General features: G+C 43.6%; 1 protein-coding gene across 7 annotated transcripts in view; it reads right to left on the bottom strand.

Moving 5' to 3' along the window:
* sulf1 (sulfatase 1) overlaps positions 1-25,146 on the bottom strand; it is an 80,577-nt gene that overhangs the window by 53,639 nt on the left and 1,792 nt on the right. For 2 of the 7 annotated variants that reach the window (XM_054764990.1, XM_054764989.1), the window contains exons 1-2: positions 19,320-19,406; positions 15,510-15,644 (exon numbers count right to left, since the gene is read on the bottom strand). The gene's annotated coding sequence lies outside the window, so the exon portion shown is untranslated. Of the gene's footprint in view, positions 1-15,509; positions 15,645-16,680; positions 16,696-19,319; positions 19,411-25,146 lie in introns of those variants that run through there. The other 5 variants (XM_054764983.1, XM_054764988.1, XM_054764987.1 and 2 more) reach the window with 5 other exon arrangements.

Below are 25,146 nucleotides of genomic sequence, written 5' to 3'. Positions count from 1 at the left end.
ACTCCCTCGAGGGCCGCAAACATGTTGAGACTTAATGCTAAACATATTTGCATCCTCCCCACGTTTGCTGCACTCATTGCTTGGAAAGGTGCCACATCGATACTAATATTTGGTGGTGCAATGGAGTACATGTCGTAGTTTCTAATGGAGTCATGAGCTCATTCACACGCATACCGATCATTACTGGCAAGTTTGCTCTGGCCATCCACTGGATAGGAGGAGGTTATCAGACATCAGCGCTAGGTAGTGTGTGAACCAAAGCCTGAGGCACACACAAAGTACTTGTTGTGGCAAAGACTTCATCTATCATCCGCAGCACTGAAGTAAAGATGGCTCGCTGATAACGTACGGATTGTGTTGTCGCGGTTAAGATTCACGGCCTGATCAAGTTGTTGCAGGATGCGTCACAAAAATTATTTCGCAAATTTTTGCCAAGATGGTAGGTGACCTTGACTGAATGCTAACAAAGCAACTCGCCCCCCCCCACACACACACGTTATACTCACCGTCCCTTGGTTTCCCGCTGCCAAGTTCTACAAGGACGACACTAAATCTTAATCACTGGTTCAGAAAACGCAACCTGAAATCAAACAACACGACGCATGCCAATCTATACAGCGTAGACGTATGAACGCTTATGTCAACATTTGCTTGCTCGCTCGCTTTGTCGTTACATTTCCACATGTGCATACGGTGTAAGAGCGAGATTTCCAACAGCGCCAACACCATCAAACATAGAGGTTTCTCGACTAAGGGTACAGGGAGCCTGAACACTGAGGGGGGGGTCATGCAGCATGACAAGGACCATCAAGCACCGAGACAACAAATGAGCGTCTCAAAAGGAAGCGCATCAAAATCCTGCAGTGGTCTCTCGCCAGTCGCTGACTTTCATCCCAGAGCACATCTGTCAAGGGGGCTGGAACTTTGACTTGCCAAGCGACAGCACCGAAACCTTCAGGATTTGAAGAGTATCTAGTACCAACAAGGGTAACCAAGTAAAGTGGAACCTTGGCTGTCGTCATTAATCGGTTTCAGAAGGTCCGACTCAGAACAAAACGTACGCTAACCGCGTTTCCCCATGACAAATTATGCAAATCCAATGAATCTATTCCAGACACTTACAAGTTAACACAAGCACAAAACCATTCAAAATGCATATCAATTACAAATGAAAGCGGGAAAGAAGAAAAAAGCGCACCACACTGTGCGCTAAAATGTATGCAATTTGATGCAAAATGTGTTCATTTTTGACATGAATCAAAAAAACAGGCTAATCAGGGCGTACGCTCACCGAGGTTCCACTGTACTACGCTTGAAGATCAAATACTTTTCACTCATTCACACAAATAAATTATATTTTACATTTTCTGTCTCTCTGGTAAAATACTGCCATGAAAATTCTAGACTGTTCATGTCTTTGTAAGGGGGATCAAATATATATTTCCCCTCTTGCAGGGGTGCCAAAACTTTTTTCCCCCCAAAAAGAGCCACAAACAGAATGTGGGACCACTTGGATATTTTTCACTTCTGATTATTAAACACGTCAAAGCCAATCCGATGAGGGCAGTTTAGTATATTTAACAAATAATTTTGTTATACTTGAAAAAATGACAATAAAAAACCCACTACTGGAAAGTGTAATTCATTAACTTTAGCTCATAAAATAAAGCCTTATGTTACTTATTACTACTACTACAAATTATTATTATTTATTATTATTAATTATTATTATTATTATTTATAATAAAAAAACAGCAGTAAGACGATTAAAAAAAGTAGTCGTACCAACAATAAAATACATTTTATACCACTTTTAAGATAAGATACTTTGCAACCAAATTAAATAAGAACAAACACAATATAAGTGTAAATTAAAATAAACAATTTATGTACAAGTTGTGTATTTGATGCATTTCTTTTTTGCGGGCCAATAAAAGCAGCGACGGACCGCAAATGGCTCCCGGGCTGGACTTTGGACACCCCTGCTCTACGACACTGAAAGAAAGATACTAAAAATATCTAGCAGTGGATTTCTATGGTGTGTCACAGAGTAAAAAAGCAACAATTGCTTTTGTCAATTAGATGAGCCAAGTCCATTACATCATTTGTTATGTTTTGAAGAATCCAAGCCAAGACAGATTGTTGTTCACGGTGTCCGAACACCAAGGCATTTGTTAGGGGTTTGGAGGTTTGGGGGTTCCCCCCCCCCCCATCTGTGCATAATCTGAGAACAAAAGGATTGTTTTTGAAACATCAGTTTTTTCGCGTTCACCTTATTTATTACAAAAATTTCAACAAATTGCGTAATTTGAGGCTCAGCGCAAAAACTGTTGCAGATCCCGCTCCTGAAGGAGATGAAAAGATTGGCTTTTGTGGTCAAGCGAGAGTAAGTCGTAACATGTGGGCCACACAAAAGGGGGCACAACAGTACATTTTCACAGCAGACGCAGATGACAACCTCGTCGTATTCTTAGTGGGGGTTGACCACCAAATGTGGTCTTTGCAACGCCGAGTCCTCGCCAAACATCCCCTCCAATGAGAAGCAGACTTGACAAGGTATCAGTCGTGGCTTAACAGCTTTCTGTCATTTTGTCCTAAGCCACTGTGTTTGTCGTCAGGCCTTCAGGGGGCAGCGGGAAATGAAATGCAAGTGCTCTGAAACATTGTCCTGCTTGCCTTCTTCGGGAAGGAAAGGGGGGTGGAATCCAGCTCACTCATCTTGCAGCTAAATTGGCCATGTCTCATCTCTCAGTACCTACTGTTCTTGGGGTGAATGAAGAAGCCAGGTGCAATGGAGGATGCTTAAAGGATTGGAGACTGGTCGGACATGCTTGGATAGCCTTGGTCAACAGGTTTACCAGTGGCTATGAGTGCACTACTACTCTCTAAAGATTCCTTTATTTACCTCAAGTAAGTGAAGCCCAGCGTCTCTTTCAAGGGGGCAAATTGTCCAGATGGCCCCTAACTCAGTGGCCATATTAGCTTTCAAAACGTCCCGGCTTAGTCGCGAGTTAGCATTTACCTGGGGCAGCGGGGCACTTCCCTTTTGATTCCTGCAAAGTTGCTCTGATCTGTCAAGCAGAAAAAATAACCAGAGGCTACTTCAAAGCAGTCCAAAATGCTACCGCCTCCACGCAGCTAAAAAGCAGTCTTTATATGAAAATTGGTTTCATTAACATCACCGAGTACCCTTTGAGGTCACTGGGAGAAAAAGAAAACATATGTTGACAAGCACAAAAATGTCTGCAAATCTACCATCAGGAAAACAATCTTGCTCCTGGTTTGACATATTTTTACTTGGCTAAATGCTTAATGTAGTCCATGTAGATCATCTACTGTATATGACATCACTGACTCTTAATTTAGCGGGACACTCTAGTCAAAGGTCCTCCATATGACAGGACCGGTCTGCTGCTTTTAAAGACCTACCATAAAATAATGGACGTACCTTTAAAAAGCCTCTTTTTTATACTCTAAACTAGGACTGCCCGATGATTGTAATATAAGAAGTTATGCCGTCATACTAATAAATCTGATTACCCGTACTGTGCTGTAGTTGGGTTAGCGTGAGCACACCAAGCACTCCTTTTCTGTGACTTTCTGCAAAGAGTATTTCCTAACTCACCATTTCAGAGGAAGACATCTCGCCAAATGCTCCAAGCATTCACTCCGCGAAGAGAGGGGAAAAAAAAACATCACATCACAGTTTCAACACATCAGACCTTTTCAGCCACCTTAAATGCCAGCATTGCTATGACGACCAGGGCCCGGAGCTTGTTCCCATCTCCACAGTGTTTGAAAGGTGCAAAAAGGTTCGTCCTGAGGGCTAAAGCGATCTGCGATTTCATCATGGAAATGATGGCGGTGGATGACCAGCCCTTTACCATCGTTGATACCAGCTTTTGCCAGCTAGTCAACCCCTTGGAGCTACGGTTTGCACTTCTGAGGCGCCTCTTTTTTTTTAGGATTTGTTAATAGCAGTGAATCTACAGGTACAGTTTGTCAAATCCAACTTTCTTTGAGCCGTTCTTACCTTCAGGCGTAAACAAACTAGAGTTAAGTCCTAACAAGTCCTAAGCACCGTTAAGTGTTTACCAAATAAAATACCATGACCTCATAATTTGCGAATGCAAATGAAATTCTCCTGGCTAGCACGTTGACGCATCCTGGTTAAGGATGAGTGTTTTGCTGTTTTTAGGAATCTGCTGCAAAAATGTTAGTTGTTCCCAAGTTATGAACTGAACTCAGATTGCATTCAAGTGCTGGATTTGGCCTGTGGGCCGCCAGTTGAAGGGCTGTGGTCTTAAGGTGTAACAAAGAGTCCAGGGGGAGTCCTGGAGGAAAAAGGATCCGGTGGTTTTCAGCCTGATAAATTGCACACACATGCTCTTCTTACGCTGAAGGGGAAGAACAATAAATACGAGAGAGGACAACAGCATTTAAGTAATAGGAAGACATGAAAAGGTGCAAAGCCACATTGAAAAGCCCTCAAATGTAGGGACTAATTCAAAACACTTAAAGTTGGAATGTGAAATTATGGGTCAGCTGCTCATTCACACCCTTCAGGTTGGCTGGGAAAAGCGTTCCAGCTGGAGCCAGGCTGCAATAACACAGCCAACACCACCGCCAAGGATGTATAGGAGCATGGAAAAGATCAGACGTTACATACATTGGAGGAGATGGGAGGTATTTTATCACTTTTGACGCTTGCCAGGGAGGGAGGGGTAACCCAATCTCAAGAAGCAGTTCCTTATCAGGCTGGGAATCAGACACTCCGAGTGAGCAGTCATTTCTTGCCACTGCGTTGACAAGATGCTTTGTTAGTGTGGTGCTGTCTAAATATGAAGAGTTGTACACCAAATACGGCCCACTTCAGTTCAAAACTTGGGAGCGACAAACAGTTTTGCAGCAGTTACCAACAACAGCAGAGCGCTCCTGTCAGACTTAGGATCTTTGACTGCAGTTTTTTGCAGTAGGTCCTGAAAAACGGCAGTTTCTATGTTGAAGAAGATCTTTGTTTTGTAGCAGGTCTTCCAAAAAAAAAAAAAAAAGAGCGGTCCTGTCATATAGAGGATCTTTGACAAGTCTTTTGCAGTGTGTACTTAAAAACAGCAGAGCATTCATGTTACATAGAGGATCTTGGATGAGCAGTTTTGCAGTCAGTCCTTAAAAAACTGAACACTCCTGTCATACAGAAGATCTTTGACCAGCGTTTTTGCTGTAGGTCTTTAAAAACAGCAGAATGGTCCCGTTTGAGAGGATCTTTGACACTTCACTTACACACACGCACACACACCTGAATCATAAATAAAAATCACAACTTCTGATCAATCCATGTCAATTTCAGACTTAAAATAATGCGCCAATTTAAGCCCCACCCATTTCAGGTTAAGGCACGCCCACTTGCGGTTTATACCGCCCTCTCCAAGTACAGATATACAGATCGTTTAGACGGGTGAGCAGATATGGGTACAGATACAGGCGTACTGGCTCATCCCTAGTAGACAATTGGAAAGCCATGCTTTACACCATCATATAAAGAGATCGCATTTTTCATTGGCCATCATTTAGTCTCCAGCTACATGAGATGTTTGGTCATCAGGCGTACATAGTGAGATGTATTTCAGCACATGTTACAGATAACAGGTTTCACATCAGGCTGCTACTCCATCATAGCTCACAGGGCCCACGTGGCAGCAGAAGACATGAAAGTCATATGGCTGGCTTTCTATGGATGCATTTAGGTAGGATGGTTGGCTCGTGTTACCTGGCTCTGCTGGAGCTGACCTGAATGGGACACAAAGATGAAGGAACCATCTGGGAGCTGCAACTTGAACCAAGAGAGATGAGGAACAGTAGAGCCTGGTGAGAACACCGCTTATTGACACATAGCGGCTTCAGCAGAACTAAGCCTCATGGGTAAATAAACCAATGTGACCCCAACAGTTCCTTCTGAGGGGACTGTAGAGCAAGAATACTGGCATCCACAAGGTAGTTGTACATATCGTCCACTTGATGCTCCACCAAGTATGGACCCACCGCCCTGCAGGACGCATAGAAAATCGACATCCCCACCAGAGGTAGTCTTGGACTTGTGAATGAATCGGACGTGCTCTAATGACAGCTACTAGAAGCACAGGCCTCACAGCTGCGGCACTCACCGAAAACGAGATCAGAATACCATCTGCTCGCTGCGTCTCCCTCAGACCATTAATCAAACTCCCTATCGCCACGTCGTTGCGGCGGGAGATAATGTTCCCATCACATCATTAAGCAAACAGGCCTGTCATCTCTGCATTAAGCCACTTTGTGGCGTCTTAAGTGTAACGGATCATTTGTAACACTTACATACAGCATGTCAAAAAAAAAAAAAGTGAGTACACCCCTCACATTTCTGCAAACGTTTTAGCATATCTTTTCATGGGACAACACTAAAGAAACGACACTTTGATCAAATGTAAAGTAGTCAGTGTACAGCTGGGATAAGTGTAAATCTGGGTGGGTGGAGCCTAGAGTGTAGCCTAGCGAGGAGCAATGCAAGGTGACATAGTACAAATAAAATGAGTAGGTAGCTGTATATTGTCATATATTTTTGTCTCATAGACCCAATCTTGTGCATCGTCTCATCCTGGCCCCATGGAGAGAAAAAGGCTAAATTGGGCACAATTTGTCGAGTATGACATAGGGCTGTAGTGGTTCAGACATTAATGGTTGAGTTATTTTGAGGGGACGGTAAATCATTTCTTTAGGTGTTGTCCCACAAAAGATGGTAATCAAATATTTGCAGACATGTGAGGGATGAACTCACTTTAGTGACATGCTGTACATACAGTCATGTGAGTATCAAGTACTTGGCAAAGCAACGTGACTGGAAGTTTACCCCAGACAGCTCTGTTGTGAACACCAATCACACTGCTGCATGTTGAAGTCTTATTCCAAGTCCAGCAGGCCTGTTGATTTACGACAGAGAGCTTCTAAGACAAGTAGCAACCTTGTTTTGCTCGCAGCTGAAAAAGAAAAAGGGGCTTATGGGCAAAATGTCAAAAAAAAAAATACTTCCATCTCTCCTCCCACCAAAGACAGAAATATCGAAGTTCGGAAGTGTGAGAGAGTGGGGTGAGGGGCGATACAAGGAACTGAGAAAGCCGGTATTGTTAGGAAAAACAAAACTCGCCTCTTTCCTCCTCGTCATGGATTCCTCCGGGTGAATTAGTATCTGGTGGTCAGTCGTTAATTGCGCATTACTGGAAATTTATGAGAAAATGTAAACCATTTCCTCTAACCTTTGGACAAATGGTCCCTTTTTTTACACTAATACCTCATTCAGGGGGTGGCAGCTGGGATGTGTACTGCAATGTCAAATGATAAACAGAAGCCCCGGAGGGAGTCACCGCTTTCTCCCTGGAATGTAGTTGAGTGTCTGCTATAGAACGGGCACTTTGGAACTTTGCATTTGGTCAGTACCAGGGGTTTCGGAGGCTGTCAAGTGCCATTCCGTGATCCAACCAACCAACCAGCACCAACTACATTAACTTTGTCACTATGGCTCATGAAAAAACTTCCCGATGATGGGGATTAAGACAGTTGCAACTTAAAATACAGGTGGTCCTCTGCTTACGGCGTTCCGTGGCTACGTGCGTGCTCCCATGAATTATTTAAACACTTCATTTTGGTCAGTAAACATGAGACTCGCTCGAGTGCACTGTGCTCAACATTGGCCGCACTTGTCTCAATCACTTCATTCACAGATCGTATTGTGAATGTCGACCACGATGAAGTGGTCGGTCACCTCTTTATAGCAAAAGTAAAAGGGGGCTACTGTTGGCCGAGCCATGCCAAAACAACATCAGCATTCTGGGGTTTCATTTTGTGTTACTGCATTTTACGTTCATGTATTCCGTGCACAGTGTGAGGGACTTAGGAGCTAATGTCGGTACCATTTAGGTGTAAGAACGTGCACGTAACCTGAAGACAACCTCGATGGTTTTGTCGCTTCTAGGCGTGATCATGCTCCACATCCCTACGGAGAGGCTTGTTGTTCTGTCATTTGGGATTAAAGTTCAAAAGTAACTATCCAGAAGGTTCCACAATGGCATTAAAGCGGTCATCCCCGTCCCATTACTACTGTAAGACTGGATTTGACGACCACCAAAACAAGACTCCGCAGCAAAATTGAGGGTATGAACACACTGCGGCCATCTCTCTCTCACACTCTCACACACACGGTCTGGCAAGCACCTCTCCATCCAGGCCGATGTCGAGGTTCGTGGGTACCGCCAAGTTAAAGTATAGCTCTGACCCGTTTGCAGAGAATTTGGAGACTGCCGCAACAATACCCTTGAAGGTCTTTGCGGGCGGCTTTATGAGCGAGCGCACGCTGTAGTCTTTACGCAGCCCTGCAAACTTTTAACACCACTTTTCTTGCGGTTTGTCAGCAAAGCGTTTGAAAGGAAAAGGAGGGAACCTCCTCCAGCAATCGCCGCGGGGGAAACGTATCCACAAAATTTATTGAACTGAGATTGAAAGAGAGTGAAAGGTGACATGATGAGGCCCACAGGCGTATTTCCCAGCAGGAGTCAAGGCGGCAAACCAAAAGACAAGAGTCAAGAGCATCATCAGCGACAAAAACAGCTGTTATGGCAGGTTTACATTTTTTTTTTTTTTTTTTTTTTAAAAGACCGCAGCAGGAGAACAAAAAGGGGGCGCGATGGGAAGACTCATAAGTGTGGCTTAAACTGGAAACTACTCTGCTGTCATCTGAAAAGACCATTTCCCCCCATGCTTTTATGACAATATGGCCACTCTATTAAAAGCGTTGGAGACATCTGGATTCATCCAGCAAAACATCTCGTCTGGATACTGAAGGGATGATTCGACGCTATCCGTTTCCTCAAACACACTCGTCATTGCGATTGCTCGGTTGTCACAGGGCAACTTTAACTGTATTGTGGAAAACAGGAAGACAGGTACTCTGTTCTATTCGTTTCCATAAAAGAGCCTTTAAAAAGCAGATGTGGTGATGAAACAAAATAACCTGAGGACCAGATAGGTATCTGTGATAAGTGGAGTCCATAACTACCTGGTGATGGCTTTCATGTGGATGATGCACCACTGCACACATTTGCTTTGGTGTCCAATAAAAGCGGCTGAATTCGGGCTCATCCTGTATTTGTTTGGACCCCGTGGCACCATAAGAACCACACTAAACAGCCCAATAAATTTGGAGGCAGAATGGAAATTGAACCCACCTGTTGACATGGATGCTTGAGATAAAAGTAAGACCGCCAAAGTTGGAGGTCTCATACTTTTCCAAGGTTTTCCCACGAGAATGAACTGGAGGGATAATTACAACGTTAGAAAATGAGTTCTAGCTATGAACCAGTATATCACCAGTGGGAATCCAGCAAATGGAAGATATATGGTTTCCGGAGGACCGGATCAGGATGAATCTGAATGAATCAACTTCAGCGCCACCCTGAACTAGAAGGGAAATGTTGCACATTGGTCAATAATTATGACGCCCTCGATAAATTGACATGTGCATGAACGCGTGTGTTTCATCTGCTCGTCTCTGTGCCACACAGGCCGGATGACAAGAGGGTTCACTCTGCATCTGTCTGTGCACATTGGTTGGAAAGTGGAATAAACGGAGATGGTGAGCAGTCAACTCAATTCAGCCTCTTTGTGGAGGAGGGACTACTAGTTAGTGGATACAAAGGTTAGCAGTTAGCTTCGTGAGGCCGCATACACCAATATGAATGAAGGCGAATGCCACAGCTGATGGGGATGTGTGGGAATGTTTTGGATTCATACAGAATGAACAGGTTGAGTGCACGAATGCAGATGACCGAAAAGGACAGTTTTCTCAACTTGGGGAAAAAAAAAACAAAAAAAACAACAACAACTACTGATGGGACGTGCCTTGGGCAGCAGAGTTTTCGTCCGGACAGTCAACGTCAAAATGGCTACATTGCAAAAGAAATGCAAGCATTCAATACGGTTATATGGCATACATTTTAAACTACATACGTACAGGCAACTTCTGTGTCAAGCTAATGTGGTTCACACAGGTACACTAGCGGTTCAAATGTGAATTACACCCCTCATCTAATAATGAAAAGAGTCTACAAAAAAAAAAAATGCTGTCGATAACATCGATTATTAATTTCTAGCACAATTATCGACCAGCAAAATGTGTTATTGTGACAGGCCGAGATGTAAGGGTGTAATGGTAGCGTTCCCCTTACCGTACCAAAAATGGATAAGCAGATTTGGATCATACTGACACAAATAAAAGACAGGAACAACTTGCGTCCGACACTTGGCCCATTATTTATGCACAAACAGCAGCCATTTTGTACCACACATGTACTGTATATTCGGGTCAAGATGTAATTTTCCTGTCTGCTAACAGCGTCCATTAAAATGTTTAACATGCTACTTATGAGGGCCCGACTGATTAATCAGCTGACTTAATAGGCCAATTAATAGCCTTTAGAAAAGAAAATCGGACAAAAGTTAACATTCTTAGAAATCAATGAGACCAATTAATCAGCCATTAGAACACACATGTTTACTATTTTTAAAAAAAAAGTGCTTTTTTACTGCACTCTCTCTGTTGGATTGGCAATAATAAGCTCTTCTACTGAGGGGGAATATGAAGGTAAATGTTTTAATTCATGTAGACAATGCATGGTTATTTTATTTCTGGTAATAAACTAGTACAAATGTTCTCCCTTCAATTTCTCTCTTTTTAACAAGTTCGGAACTATACTTAAGCCGTCAAAAGCAGGTATTTCAGCAGTTTTTAAATTGAAAAAAATGTAAAAATTCCAGCCGTTCATGCTAGTATTTGCTGCCAAGTACCAAGTGACGACATGAAATCAGACTTAAAAAGGTAAATATCAATCTTTACCTCACCATTCTATTCATTCGATTCCACTTGCTTTCCTCTAATTGTCATCAACCTCCCATCATTAGACCAGGAGCTGTCGGGACGGCACGTTTTCTTAAGGAAATGACTCATAAATTAAAAGGAGCTCCCCAACTGGTTGTGAAAAGCCAGACAAGCACGCACGAGGGATCGGCTTGGTGTGGCTCGGGGAAAAAAGCCAGACAGGCAGCAGGACCAATTTAGGACCATCAGTGCCTTGAAAGAGTCAAAGAAAAGGAGGAGGACACACAGGATGGGTGAGAATGGGGAATTCCAAAAGTGACAAATGTCAATAGCAATCAGTTTCTGGTAAATGAGAACCAACCAAAGCCATTAAAAGCAACTTTCAAAGCATTGTTCCATCACACGCAACACAATACCCAACAACATCTCGCAAAGACTTGGCCACTGGGACTAACAAATCTACCAGCGGAAACCCCGCATTTCCCCTCCTCGGATGCGTCTTTTAACTTTGTTGCATGTGGCTAATAAGGAGAAATCTGGTACTCTGGAGAGGAATGCCGGAAACCTCTATGAAGTTGTAAAAACAAAATGCGCTCATGAGTTATGCTAGCACTCTGCCTCTAAAATGTTTATTGAGGAAAAGCAGACCGATACGGCTGGTCCATCGCGTGACGATCAACCCTGGATTCTCAGGGAAAGACAACCCATCGCAACCCTGCACACGTTTTCATGGAATGTAAGGTTTTTACTCAAACGCGGGGAACGGAACAACTGTTTCCAGATGCTAAAGTATAATTGAGAGGGTCCAGACCAAAAGACATCAAAACCATTTCAGATGTGAAGAGACAAAAAAAAATCTGCCATCAGAAATGCAACAATTCTTTCACAAAACACTGCACCGTACCAACGGCAATGAAAACACAGAAGAAGAAGACAACTATGCTCAGCATTGCAGTGTCTACTTTTTGACCCCAAATACTCAACTGACCGAAATCTGACTGTCTTCCCTAGAAAACAGGTTCATACATGCACACCAGCAACACCTTTCCTCTTACATGCACTGGTACCTCGCTATTCGTTATTAATTGGTTCCAAGAGGTCAGCCGAAAATCAAAATGGAGAAATGGAGGCAATTTTTCCATATCAAATAACGTCAAGCCTATTAATAAACCCCAAAATATAAACAAGACCCATTTTACATGCAGAAAACCATGTGAAATTATTGGAAATGACGAACGGATGGAACTTATTGCTGATGCGGGTGGAATTCGTTTGTGTTTCTCACCTCCTTTATCAAACTGCTGCCACCCGCAGCTTTCTGTGGCCGCGTACAAAAAACAAACGAACCGTACTAGGAGAGCAAACGCATCACAGTTCCTTTTAACTGAACCAAACGTGACCAGTAACCACAGGAGTTATGTCATCCTTCGCTAAATCATGTTTTTTTTTTTTTTTAAATGTATATTTGACCGCTGTTTCGTGGTTAACTGTGGACTATTACTAGTCAAAAAATATTGAAAGACAAGTTATGTCGTATTCTGGCCTATCCCGGCATAACAGTCCTCCCATTCCGTGTGGAAGTGGTACGATTTTGGTTTCTTACTTTGCCCTTCTTCCCCACTCCATTTAAAATCCTTAAGTTTAAAATAAATAAATTTGAGGATAACTCGTTGGCTCGGTAGCAAGCCATGTTTAAAGCGGCGGCCGTCTCGTGTCCCTGCAGTGATCCCGTAGCCTGCACATCACAGTTGAGCAATGTGTCGTAAACAAAGAATAAAAGGAGCGTAAAGGTGACTTTCATGTTATTTCATGTCTACTAAATCTTATTTAGATAAAAACTGGTTTTCTATGCTCCAACTACAAGAATATTCTATGAATTAACATTGAATCCTACTTTGCGGAAATTCACTTATCGCGGCCGCTCTTCAAGTTAAGAGTGGACACCTAACAAATCCAACCCATGAATGCTCAATGAATGACCCCCCCACCCTAAATTTTCCATTCACGTTCTCGCCCCGAGAGACAAGGGGATTAGCAGCTGTTGGCGCTACTGAGCTTTATGAGCAATCCCACAGGATCTGTTGGGGCATACGTTTATTTTATCACATTCTGACCCGCTACTCAGACGCGCATTAAACCCGTGTGAGGACCATCACAAAACAAACAAGACATTTAGCCACAAGGTACATAGGTGCCATACATCAGCAGGTCAATCAGCCAAGACAGGAAGCATCCATCATTACAGGCGTGCTTTTTAAATGACTATTTCTACTCCCAAAATGTCCTTTGGAGCAGACGGCAATAAAAAAAAAGTAGACAACAGTGTAGGCTTATATTGATACGAGACTACTGTTTGTGGCCGCCCAGGGTAAAACAACGCGGGCAAAGACGACAGTAAAGCCCCGAGGAGGCGACGGCAACCATTTTCTCTCACGGTCAGTTGGAAGTAGAGCAGATGTCGCTCATCTTAGACTCCAGCTCGGGTCCGCTCTCGGCCGCCGACAACAAAACCCAGAGACAACCGAGTGGCAAATTAGCATTTTATAGACGTGGGCTGTCAGGAAGGTACAAGGTAGGAAGCGGGGCACGGCGGGGAGAGGAAGTGAGGGCTTTGACGAGGGCCGAAGCAATGACATGTCATTGTCATTTATGCTGCCGTAAAGACGTAGCAGGGCGTCATGTAAGAAAATGGACGCCTACGGAATGAGGGTGAAAGCTAATATTGGTAAAAAGCAGCGCGTTAACGTCGGTAACTAATTTATAGCGTCATTAACGCATGCGCATCATGTCAAGCCACAGCGCTCCTGAACACATCAACAGCAGTGCACCGACACCATGTACTGTACTGTACGTACCTCCAACTCACAAACACGTCTCTAGACACACACTTCCTCATTGTCACTAGACCACAGCGAGTTGCATTCACTGACACTCCGAAATCACGTCTTTATTACGTGCGCATGTGTGGCCTGTAAACAAAGAGACAAAGATAACCAGTAAGCGGATATTCATCTCTCTCACGAGCCTACCTTAGTGCGGACATACAATTTGCTGCATTTAAATATGCTCCGAAGTCCCGCAAAATACATGAGAATTCAACTTAAGTTACGGGGTGTCTTTGAACGCCTCGCTTTTTCTTGGGTTATTCGGAGCTGGCAAGGGGAACATGCTGAATGGGAAATGAACAAACGTATTAGCAAATGATGCGAAACAAAAAGGGGGTAGAATTGAATACGTTGTGCTTCTTCCTGCTCCTTTTGAACATGTGCAATTGTGCAAATAAATCAAATCCAAATTCATTCAAATGTTCTGCTGCTATTAAAGACAATAGCATTGGGCAAATGCATTTTCAGATTTGTCATCTTTTTTAGCTTGATTTTATTTTTTATGTTTTTTTTGTTGGACCTGTTCATATATGCACAAAAATATATAATTGTGTCGTGTCATTTATCTTTCTTTTCATAAAATACAGCACAAAGGGGCGTATTTCAAACCAGGTGACAAATGGTGATTAATCGTGATTAATTAGATTAGCAGTAAAAATACGTTGGAGTAAATGAAGCAGACAAGTTGCTGACTGCTTTTTGGGCAAAGTGGAAATGCCAAGCTGGGCTGAGGTCATCCGTATTTTAGCACAAGTGAAAAATCCATTAAGACGCTCTCTTATGACATTTTTCCACAAACAAGTGAATTATTAGCGACAGATGAGCCACTGCTCACTTTTTTTTTTTTTTTTTGGGGGGGGGGGGTCAATACGCCCTGAAGCTGAACACCATAAAACAAAAAATGTGAGTATAAGACAGGAAGTAACTGGAATAAGTCTCACCTGCGTGTTAAGTCATCAGCAGGAGCATCTCCATTAAACACGTCAATGTTAAATGGTTTTATAGCCCCCCCCCCCCCCCCGATAACAGCCTCCTGAATGAGCACGTAACAATAGGGGAACTTTTGACCTTCTCTGGTGGGATGGGTCAAAGAAATGACCCACTCCTGCTCTGTATTACAAGCTTTTAGCACATTTTTATTCACCTTTGAGTTTGAAGCCTTTTGAGGGGCTTGCTGTACAAAAGTCAGTGTTACAGTAAAAATAAGTGTGGATTTATATCAGCTACCATCTTGGCTGTTGTGCAGGGGCATCAAAATAAGTTCGAGTAATCTCCACCATCAAAACACACATGAGCGCAAGTCTTATTTCAGTCTTAAATGTCTTATTTACTCTAATTATGCCTACTTTATTTAGTAATAGAGTAAAGGTGACTATAGGAGTCTTATTTCATGTCTCGGGCACTCAGTTAGAAACCATATTTAGAAGGTTGTAAACATGTTTTTTATGCTCTACCTACGAAAATATGACATTTTTTCAATAAGGAATCCTACTTCATGGAAATTCACTTATCACGGTTGGGTCCAATTCACCGCGATAAATGAAATGTAGAGGTCCATCAATAGTGTGTTGAAAAACAAAACGTACATGAATGAATGCCACATCACAGCAATGTAACATTTGAAAAGTGGGACAGGACGACACAAACGTTAGCAACACTAGCGTCATATTACACAAGCATCATGCTCGGGTCGCCTATAGGCTGAAGAAAAACATGATGAAACTTACAGCTCCCACGTCTGTAGCTGAAGGATGGTTTGCAGAGCGCTGGGCCTTGTATTACGATGTGTAGCGAAGCCTGCAGAGCGGGTCCGTGGTGGTCCATAAGGAAAGTAGGGTTTTCCTTCATACCATCATGAAAACCTGGAACAAAAGGGAGCATTTGAGTGCCTTTTCTCTCCAAAACAAGAGATGATAGATTTTCCTCACATTTGGTGCTGATAAAAAGGTATTTGGTACACATTTTACTGTTAGATCGTCAGGCCATTTTGGTGTAATGTGTGTCTCAATTTTGTCTACAGTGTACATACTGAAACCAATCTCCGCCCTAAGAGCGTAGTTAAATGATGACTTGACTTCCTGTCTTGTTGCTACCACCTGTGCATACAACCTCCGAATACTGTGCACATTTGCACACAAACATGCACACAGCGAAAACCTCTCCGAGGAGATGGTGTTTATATAAATCTGAGGACAAGTCCCTGTTGATCCCAGCACACCCGCTGGCTTCCTCTCTGAAGGGGCTCCAAAAAAAAAAAAAAAAAAAGAAGGTAAACGAAAGCAAGGGCAAGGATCAGTTTGACTTAAAGACACAAACGCACGCACGCACGCACGCACGCGCAAGCTGAATAGTCCTTCAAGCCCATCCTCATCACCTTTCCCCACACAGTCTGGCTTCCCGCACTTTGCCAGCCCTGTAAACTAAACGTAGCAACACACGACCATGTGTTACACACACACACACACACACACACACACCCACACACAGCTGTCCTACACATTCACACACTTAAGGGCTATGGAAGTTCAAATGATCAACCACAAGCGTGCTTATCACTCAATATCATTTACTTTCAGCCCATTTCTTCCCGATTCCCTTTCTGTCCTTCCTGGCCAACAGGTCCTCCATCTGCAGGCCAGCTGGAGGAGGAGGAGAAAGGAGGAAGGAGGAAGGAGAAGGCGGCCTGCTAAACTCAACTGTCCAACCTTCCCCTATTAACCATCATGACTTTTCAGTGGGTGTCATTAGGTGTCACAACATGCCGCAAACATCCCTGTGTTGACTGAGACAAATCACCCCGTAGCGGTACGGTGGAGCCCACTGATCTCGACGCCCCTCGGACCGGCTGACTGACAACATAAGCGGCTGTCGACATAACCCAAAACAAGAGAAACTCACCATTGCTTTCACTTTGGTCTGAAGATGATGAATTAACAGCAAATAACGTCTGCTGCTCATCTGGCTGTGGCAGAGACTTACAGTATAGTGACAGGCAGAACCGGGCCCCCCACGCTCGACGGGATGGCTCATTTTGTGCAAGGGAGCGCATTCCTTGCAAATGCGCAAAGGGTGCACATCACCGAGGCAGGCAAATGAGGGCCTCAATTTGTCTTTGATCATTAACCTAATCATTACATGTATATTTTTTGTGACATGTTTTATGTTTCTAATGTAAAAATATAAATAACCTTGGCTCAATAAAGTTTGGGAAACCCTGCTTTGCTAAATACTAGGGGGTGCCTTGCAATATTTTGACTCAATTTGAAGGAGTCTGACTCAACTGTCAGTCTTGCCCTACATGTCATGTGATCAAGATTGTACCATTCTGATTGCATGGAGGTGCCCACGGCTGCTGCCGAGCATACTGTACGTTTGTACGTTCAATGTGTTAGAAATGGCCTATTTTGATACAAAATCAGCCTCATTTCTGTTGAGTTGAAAATGACGTGTGCGCCTGACGGAAGACGCATACTTACGCAAGACGACGGCATGTACGCACACAGCGAAGCCCGGCTTTTCTCCCAGATTTGTAGTTATTCTGCTAACATGGGGTCTGTTTTGGTTTAACATCTTACACCCGTCAACATCGCATTTCGCAGCGGCAACGTTCTTAAATCCGATTTTCGACTCATCCCCGAGTACCGGAGTCTACACACACACACCACCTAGCCGGGTGGAAGTGCTCACAGGCGGCGTGGAGAATCCTTATTCAAAAAGAGCCCTGCTAAAAGGCACATTCACTGCGTGCTTGAATTGATGACAGTTGCACACAAGCTAGTTAACGATTGAGCAGCATGAAAAGGCATCAGTTGTGATCAGGACCAGTTTAAGACGTCAAAGCCAGCGGCGGGGTACTTCTCAATGGACCCCATTGAGCCGTGAGTTAAGTGTCCCTCCCCACATCAGTCTTTTCTTCCTCCTGCAGCCCGAGCAAACAGGTTGAAAGCAGGTCTGGGAGGTGGACACCGTGTAACCTGACCCCGCCACAGTACCCTCCAAGCCCCCCTCCTAATGAGCTTGGCTCGCTCCCATTCCCAATGTTGGTTTAACCTGATGCTGATGGGCCCTTTTTGCAACATCTGAAACAAAGTTCTGTTCCACTCCGCCAAAGGCGCACCGGGCTGCTGTCACCTCTGCCGTCAGGTACGACTGGCAAACAGCACCATCTTGCAAAACAACAACACATGGATGCCATGCGTGTTATGACTTGCTGCGAGAAAAAACGAAAAGTAGCAACGTCGCCGCTATCCTGGAGAAGGTTTCATGACATTACATTTGTAAACGCCAGAAGTCGACATCCAACTCAAATAGCCAAGTATTTAGTAGAAGACCTTGACATGACGGGATTTGCAAAGACGCTCCCGACAAGGTGAATACAGTAAACTGTCGGAGTGATTCACTCCTGCCTCTCAGGCCACAAGCAGTTCCAGACTTGTATCGGCTTGGCAACTTTGCTGACCTTTCACCTTCCGTTGTGCTACACCTGTCAGCAAGTCACAACTGCACTGTGGGATTGCCGCAACCCCTCCTTCAGTTTCAGGACACACTTAAGATACATGAACCGCGTCACCTGGTGCAACAACTCACCCAATATTCATTCAAAATGGGTCACCCACGAGGGCTGGGGCACATGTTTTATTTTTAATTTTTTTTTTTTTTTAAATCACGCAGAACCTCCGCATTACTACAACTGTTGTATTAAATATCAATCATGTGTTTGTGTAAACCGTTCTTCTACTCCTGAACCGCTGCACACACAAAGGGTGAAAATTTGTCGAACGATCCACGGCGACTGTGTTGCCTGTGCCATTTTTTATTTTATTTTTTTAGACAAATACACCACAAGGTGGTGCTGTTAAACCCAATAAATCAGATTGACTTGAGCACCAAACCACTGCAACTTCAGGGACCTCAACCGAATCAGTGCAAAACTTGGTAGACACCTTCAAAAGGACTGAGAAGCACACGCCTGTAAAAAAAAAAACATGGCCGCCATCAACCATAACGTCATTGCAGGGACACCTAACTAATAGCCTATAAGTCCATGACCATTTATCTAATGATTATAAAACTTTGGGGAAATATCTATTACATGTATGCCAACATGTCTTCCAAAGCATTTTCACCACAACCCATAGTGGGGGTCACAAGGAGGTGTCCTGATTTTTGACATGACCATCTACGCAGTCACTGCATCCATTCTGGCACCATCGGTGTCAACAATGTAGTTTCAACAAACTGCTGAATGTTTCCTGGAAAATGTGAGGGATGCACTTGGTTCCCACCAGAAAACATTGGGGGGGGGAGCAAATATGAAGGGAAACAAAGTCAAATGATGTCTTGAGTCAGGGCTTTGAAGTTTTATGGCTCTGTGGAGCCTCAGAGGTCAAGGCGAAGAATGGGCTGATTTGTATTGGATGACTATGTTGAGGTCCATGCCGGCCCCTACCACCTTGTTTTATCATTAGTGGACGATTAGAATCATTGCTACCCGCAAAACTGTTTTTTCGGGATACAGCATTCACACTGATACTGACCTCATGGCGATAACCCCTCCTCCAACTTTCGCTGCTCATTCAGTCTTCCGGCGTTCAATCAGATGCCTGTCCATCCTCGACGACGTTTCCCCCCCCCCCAAACACACAAGAGGGCCGATGTCGGAAGAAAAGTCCACCAGAGAGAGCTCCCATCTGTGTCCTCATCCATTCTGCAGGTCTGGACATGAGCAAACAACATGCTTTCACCACCCTTGGCAACCCTTTTCACTTCACACTGGCAAACACACACACACACACACACACACTATGGTGGGCTTCTGATGGCAACATCCTCTACTGAATTGGGAAACTTTTTTTTTTTTTTTTAAGCAGGGCTGCATAGAAAAAGGACTTCCTGTCTATTAGTAAAGCAGTCACAATCCATCGCAATCAATGGAAATAAAAATAACACATTCTGTCTCTATTACAATCTTTGTATGTAAAAATAACGTAACTATTTGCAAAATAAACTTCCCCTCTCTTAACATCGCTTGACGACAAGTGTAAAAAGAAGTTAAGCACTGCAGAGTGTGAAAAAAATCCCAAGACGACATGCATTAAATGTTAAAGTGACTGGAAGCAGTGTGAGACAAGCAGGGGTCTGGCTTGACATCATGCAGGACCATGTCCCCGTGTCCCAACTCTGGTCTAGCTCCAAATTGTTGCATCCCTGGTTTAAAGTGTCCACCTTCCGGGCCTTCTGACTGCTGAAGTGCCATCGGATTTATTTGAACCATTAATACTGCACTCATCGCTTGAAATATTTTATTAGAAGGAAAATAGATTTCAGTATCACATTTTTCACAGTGCACTTTTACTGTTTTACTGTTATGGATGTTTAGAATCTGTCAGCTGTGATTCCAAGCGTCATTCCTGCTTCAGTTCCACGTCACGTAACAGAGCACGAAGAGCCAGCGAGATGGGAAAGTTCAGCGCTCAATCGAGGCGTTTGCTTGGACAGATTGGACAAATATTTCTTTTGTGTGGTCGTCTCCACGCCTCTGTTCAGCTCCGACAGCCACAGAGGGAGCAACGGAGGGAGGGGAGATCCAAACGGGACTACATGAGGGACTGGGTCCAAGACGCAGGGGTGTCTCAGCAGTTGTCTGTCTGTCTTCACTCCACGACTAACCTGAGCTATCAATTACATTTATGGAGGGAAAGAGGCTCATAAAACAGCACATGTAGGCCACGTTCCATTTTTCACACATTTCTTTTCAGAACTCGAAAAATAAAAGGTGATGAGAAAATGTCATCAAAAGAGTCTGCATATACAGTAACATGGCAAAGACCAGCCATGCTATCAAATAACCATTTTCACGTCACTTTGAGGGCGCCTCAGATGTCTTCAGCACCATATGGGGCCATCTAGAAACCCAAGGCTGCGTAATGGCACACCAACTGCAAGGACAAAAAGCAGCCCGAACCACATGTCGCTCTAAATCAAACCCGACTGTTCGTTTGGGTCAGCATGTGACAGGCGGCACCACAGGCCAGGTGATGATCACAAAGCAAAACATGTCAAAACAGCCAACATAATTGACATAATCAATTGCTGGAACAGCAAGACGCATGGCTAAATGACATTAGTTGCGCCCCCTAGGGGCTGTGGCCGAAATGCTTTGGAATTCACGCTAGCATACGCGTAATACAGATGTCATTCGACAAACGCTCAGTGACTTATGGCCAATTAGGTGCCAAGACATTTTGCTTGATGGTGGCCATGTTGTTCAACCAACCTTGCTCAAATTTTACACACGTGCTCGTCTGTCCCCTAACAGCGCCGCCATGGGGTGTATTTGTCTGAAAAAAAATAAAAAATAGCACAGGCGACACAGTAGGGGTGCATGTTTTGATAAATTCTCACCCTTTTGTGGGCAGCGATTCAGGAGTCGAAGACGGCCAAAAAGCGAGTATGCATCACATGCGGCGCCAGAGCAACAGTGAGTAGACATTTTCTCTATTTAACAGCTGTTTGTGCATGTAAATTATCAGTGATAATTTTTATTAATATGTCAATTAATGTATCATCTATACATTGTCTTTGTTTTTGATCAAGCTGATCACCTGCTGTAATATGGAAGTTAGTCTGTAATTATTTTATGTCTATAATTCATGAATACAAAAAAAAAATCAGGCTGTAATATGTCTGCGTACCCCCCAGAAAGCACATTTGCACTCGTGTGTCCTCATGTAGGCTGTAACCAAGTAAATAAAACCAAAAAAAAGCAAATCCATAGGACAGTCTCAGACAACACAAAAAAAAAATCTTAAATATGCAGCAAGCCAAACTGATTCAATCCCAATAGAATTTGCAGCCAAATATGGAAATGGTTTAGTTTACTTCTACCATGTGTAACAAAATGACAATAAGGAACGTAATACGACTACACTTGCACAATTCAGCATGCTGGAAAAGAACACATTGCCTCAAAAGCAGAAGAAATGTGGAGAATAAAGCTTAGCAGACAAGTGGTCATGATGTATCCACATCATCTGTGCCCTCTTGTGGAGACCTGGCACAGTTCAACCTCCTCACGGATGCCTGCACCAGCCATATGAACCACTACTTCACGCACACCGCTTTCTCTGCACCCCCGCTTCGTCAGCTTCCAGGAAATGCATCCCGGGTCGGCTGCAAAACCCAGTGCAAGATTCAATCATTGTGGCAGTGAAACCATGAGCCAGCTACTTATTTATCACCGATTTCTCTTCATTTCTCCTCTGGCCTGTCTGTGAGATGAGCCAAAGTGGGGCTAAAATATGGACAGTGATTCTAATGGGGATTTTCCAGGACGCATCGGACCAAAGATGACGCAAGGATGGTTGAAAAAGCATTAAGAAGAACAGTCAGGAGGAAGAAATCATTCAATCTCCTTTGGGCTGTAAATGCTTTGTTTAATGGAATGGGCGGGGACAATAAATATGATTACATGACAACCCCCCCGGCATGCTTACTGTAGGATGACTGGTAACCAAGACGGACAGGGAATTTATCCTCCATACCTTACTAGTCACGACATCTGGCCCCCTAATGGGCCTCGACAATGTTCCTGTTTGTCAATGTTTTGTTTCAATGATTCTGAGGGGAACGCATCGTGACTGCTGAGCAATACCATTCGGCAGGGTGGGCTTACATCAGGCTTTTGGCAGCGTCGCCTTTGACGTGGGGGGGGGGGGGGGGGGGGGGGGCGTCAGCTTGATGACTGCACGGACGGAGGAGAAGCAAACACTTGTAATGTTCCTCGCTTAGCAACAATAAATTGTGCCGCTGTCCCTGAAACGAACAAGGCCGGGTCCCGTAACGTACGCCCCTCACATTCCAGCAAGCATTTTTATCCTCAACACACAAGACTGTACTCACGGATATACAGTTGTCCCTCGTCACTTCGCGGGTTCTTACATGAATAAATCATGCAGTTTCATGGTTAATGTTTGCATAAATTACGTTTTTTCAAGTGTAAAAACGGCTCCATGAACTAAAATACAAATAATGTACATAACGTATTAGTATATTAGTTCATTGAAGGCATTCAGAAGACGCTGTGATATGATGGCAGTATTCTACACTGGTCACCACGTGTCTGTACTGTAATGTTTGGTGAGACAAGCACCAGAACAACAGTTTTTTATTGCAGGTTTGAATTTTCTCACAAAAAAGACACAACAACAACATAATAACATTGGCCACTGTTGCAGCTGTAACTCATGGCAAAATAAAACTAAACTCTGAACCCCCGATGTCACTACCTGTCTATTTACAGCAACAAACACGAGTATGAGTTCCATTTATGCCTGAAGTGGCTTATTCTCTGTTATGTCTACTGCATTGGTTAACACGAGTGTAAAGGTGACTATAAGGGTGTTATTTCATGTCTAGAGGGCTCCGCTACTGTTAAAAAACGTATTTAGAAGGTCGTAAACATGTTTTCTATGCTCCAACTACAAAAACATTCCCTTTATAAATAAGGAATCCTACTTCGCGTCTGGAGCCATTTAACCGTGAGAAATGAGGGATGCCTGTATTGTACTTTTGAGTAGTCACAGTACAGCTTATATAGATTTACTATCCACTGAGAAGGATTCAACACAAGCGAGTAGCGAGATAATGGTGGTGTGGTGGTGGCGTCACGGTCAGGAGCTGCATGAGTGCCGACGGTACCGGGGAGCTGCGGTTCACTACTAGGGAACATGATTTCAAACATGTACTGAAGTATAGAAACTGTGTTTTCCAACATGATAAGGAACCCGAACACACCTTCAAAATGACAAGCAGCCTGCTGAAGAAGCTGGAGGAGGAAAGTCTCCCGACAAGCCGTACACCGACTACTCAAAAGCAGATCCAAGTGCTACCAGCTTCCACGCATCCAACATGTACCTGAGCAGTGCACCTTCAAAGCGGTCTTCATTGGCAAGTCATTCTCTTATCCAAGCACACATCAGCAGGCTCTGGCAGAGTGAGGCTGTCATAAACGGCGGAGAGAAGCAAATATTTTGACGGCCGATTGGAATAAAGCAGCATAAGAGCGCGCATTAAACCACAGTCTAACTGGAAAGCCATGGGCAACATTGACTGCATTCCCATGACGTGATATGTAAATGAAAACATCAATGGGGCAGGATGTGGACGCCATCTTGGCCCAGCGGGAGCAAGCGCAGCAGTAATGGAGGGCTTTGTTACGCATAACGACCCGGCCGCTTCCCCCTGTCCTACGCCTTAGGGCAAGTCTATTCAACTGGCGGCCCTCAGGCCACAACCGGTCCATAAATGACATACGACTGGCCAGCAACTTCATTTCTAAGCTTGGGGACATTTCATATAGAGGATCTTTGACTAGCATTTTTGCTGTGGTTAGTTAAAACAGCAATGTGCTCCGTCACAAAGGATCTTTGGCTGCCATTTTTGCTGTAGTTGGTTAAAAAACGAATGTGCTCCTGACGGAGGATCTTTGACTAGCATTTTCGCTGTAGTTAAAATAGCAACGTGCTCCATCATAGAGGATCTTTGTCAAGCACTGTTGCTGTAGTTAAAACAGCAATGCGCTCCATCATATAGAGAATCTTTGGCTAGCATTTTTGCTGTAGTTAAAAAAAAAAAAAAAAAAGGTACTCCTGTTAAGAGGATCTTTGACTAGTTAAAAACAGTCATGTGCTCGTCTTTCAGATGATTTTTGACTAGCATTTTTCCTACAGCTAGTTCAAGTCAATTCAAGTTTATTGGTATAGCGTCAAATCACAACAAAAGTTATGTCACAGCACTTTGCACATGAAGTACGTCCAAACCATCAGAACCCCACATGAGCAAGCACTTGGCAACCGAGGCAAGGGGGGGAAAAAACTCCCCCTGGGGAAGAAACCTTGAACAGAACCCAAGAGTTAGTTAAAAACAGTCATGTTCTCGATCATATAAAGCAAGGGTGTCCAAACTTTTTCCCACCGAGAGCCACATATTGAAAATGAAAGGATGCGGGGGACCACTTTGATATTTTTATGTATTTTTACGTTTTGTAAAAATGCTGAAAAGAAAATATATATAAAAGACATAAGTTTGTTTTATTTTATTATTAGTATCAAAATTTCATCTTCTCTTTACAGTTTGCCTTTTTGCTCCATTTTTGCTGTTTTTTTTTTTTAATTTTATTTCTACAATATGCCACGGGCCAATAAAACAAAACAAAACAAAAAAAAGAGCCCAGATCCCACTTTGGACAACCCTGATACAGAGGATCTTGGACTAGCATTTTTGCCGTCGTTGGTTAAAACCAGCAATGTGCTGCTGTCATATCGAGGCTCTTTAACTAGCGTTTTTGCACTAGTCCGTTAAAAA

The sequence above is a fragment of the Dunckerocampus dactyliophorus genome, chromosome 21 (genome assembly GCF_027744805.1).
Source record: "Dunckerocampus dactyliophorus isolate RoL2022-P2 chromosome 21, RoL_Ddac_1.1, whole genome shotgun sequence".
NCBI classification, from domain to species: Eukaryota; Metazoa; Chordata; class Actinopteri; order Syngnathiformes; family Syngnathidae; genus Dunckerocampus; species Dunckerocampus dactyliophorus.
This window is presented reverse-complemented; position numbering and strand designations above follow the sequence as displayed.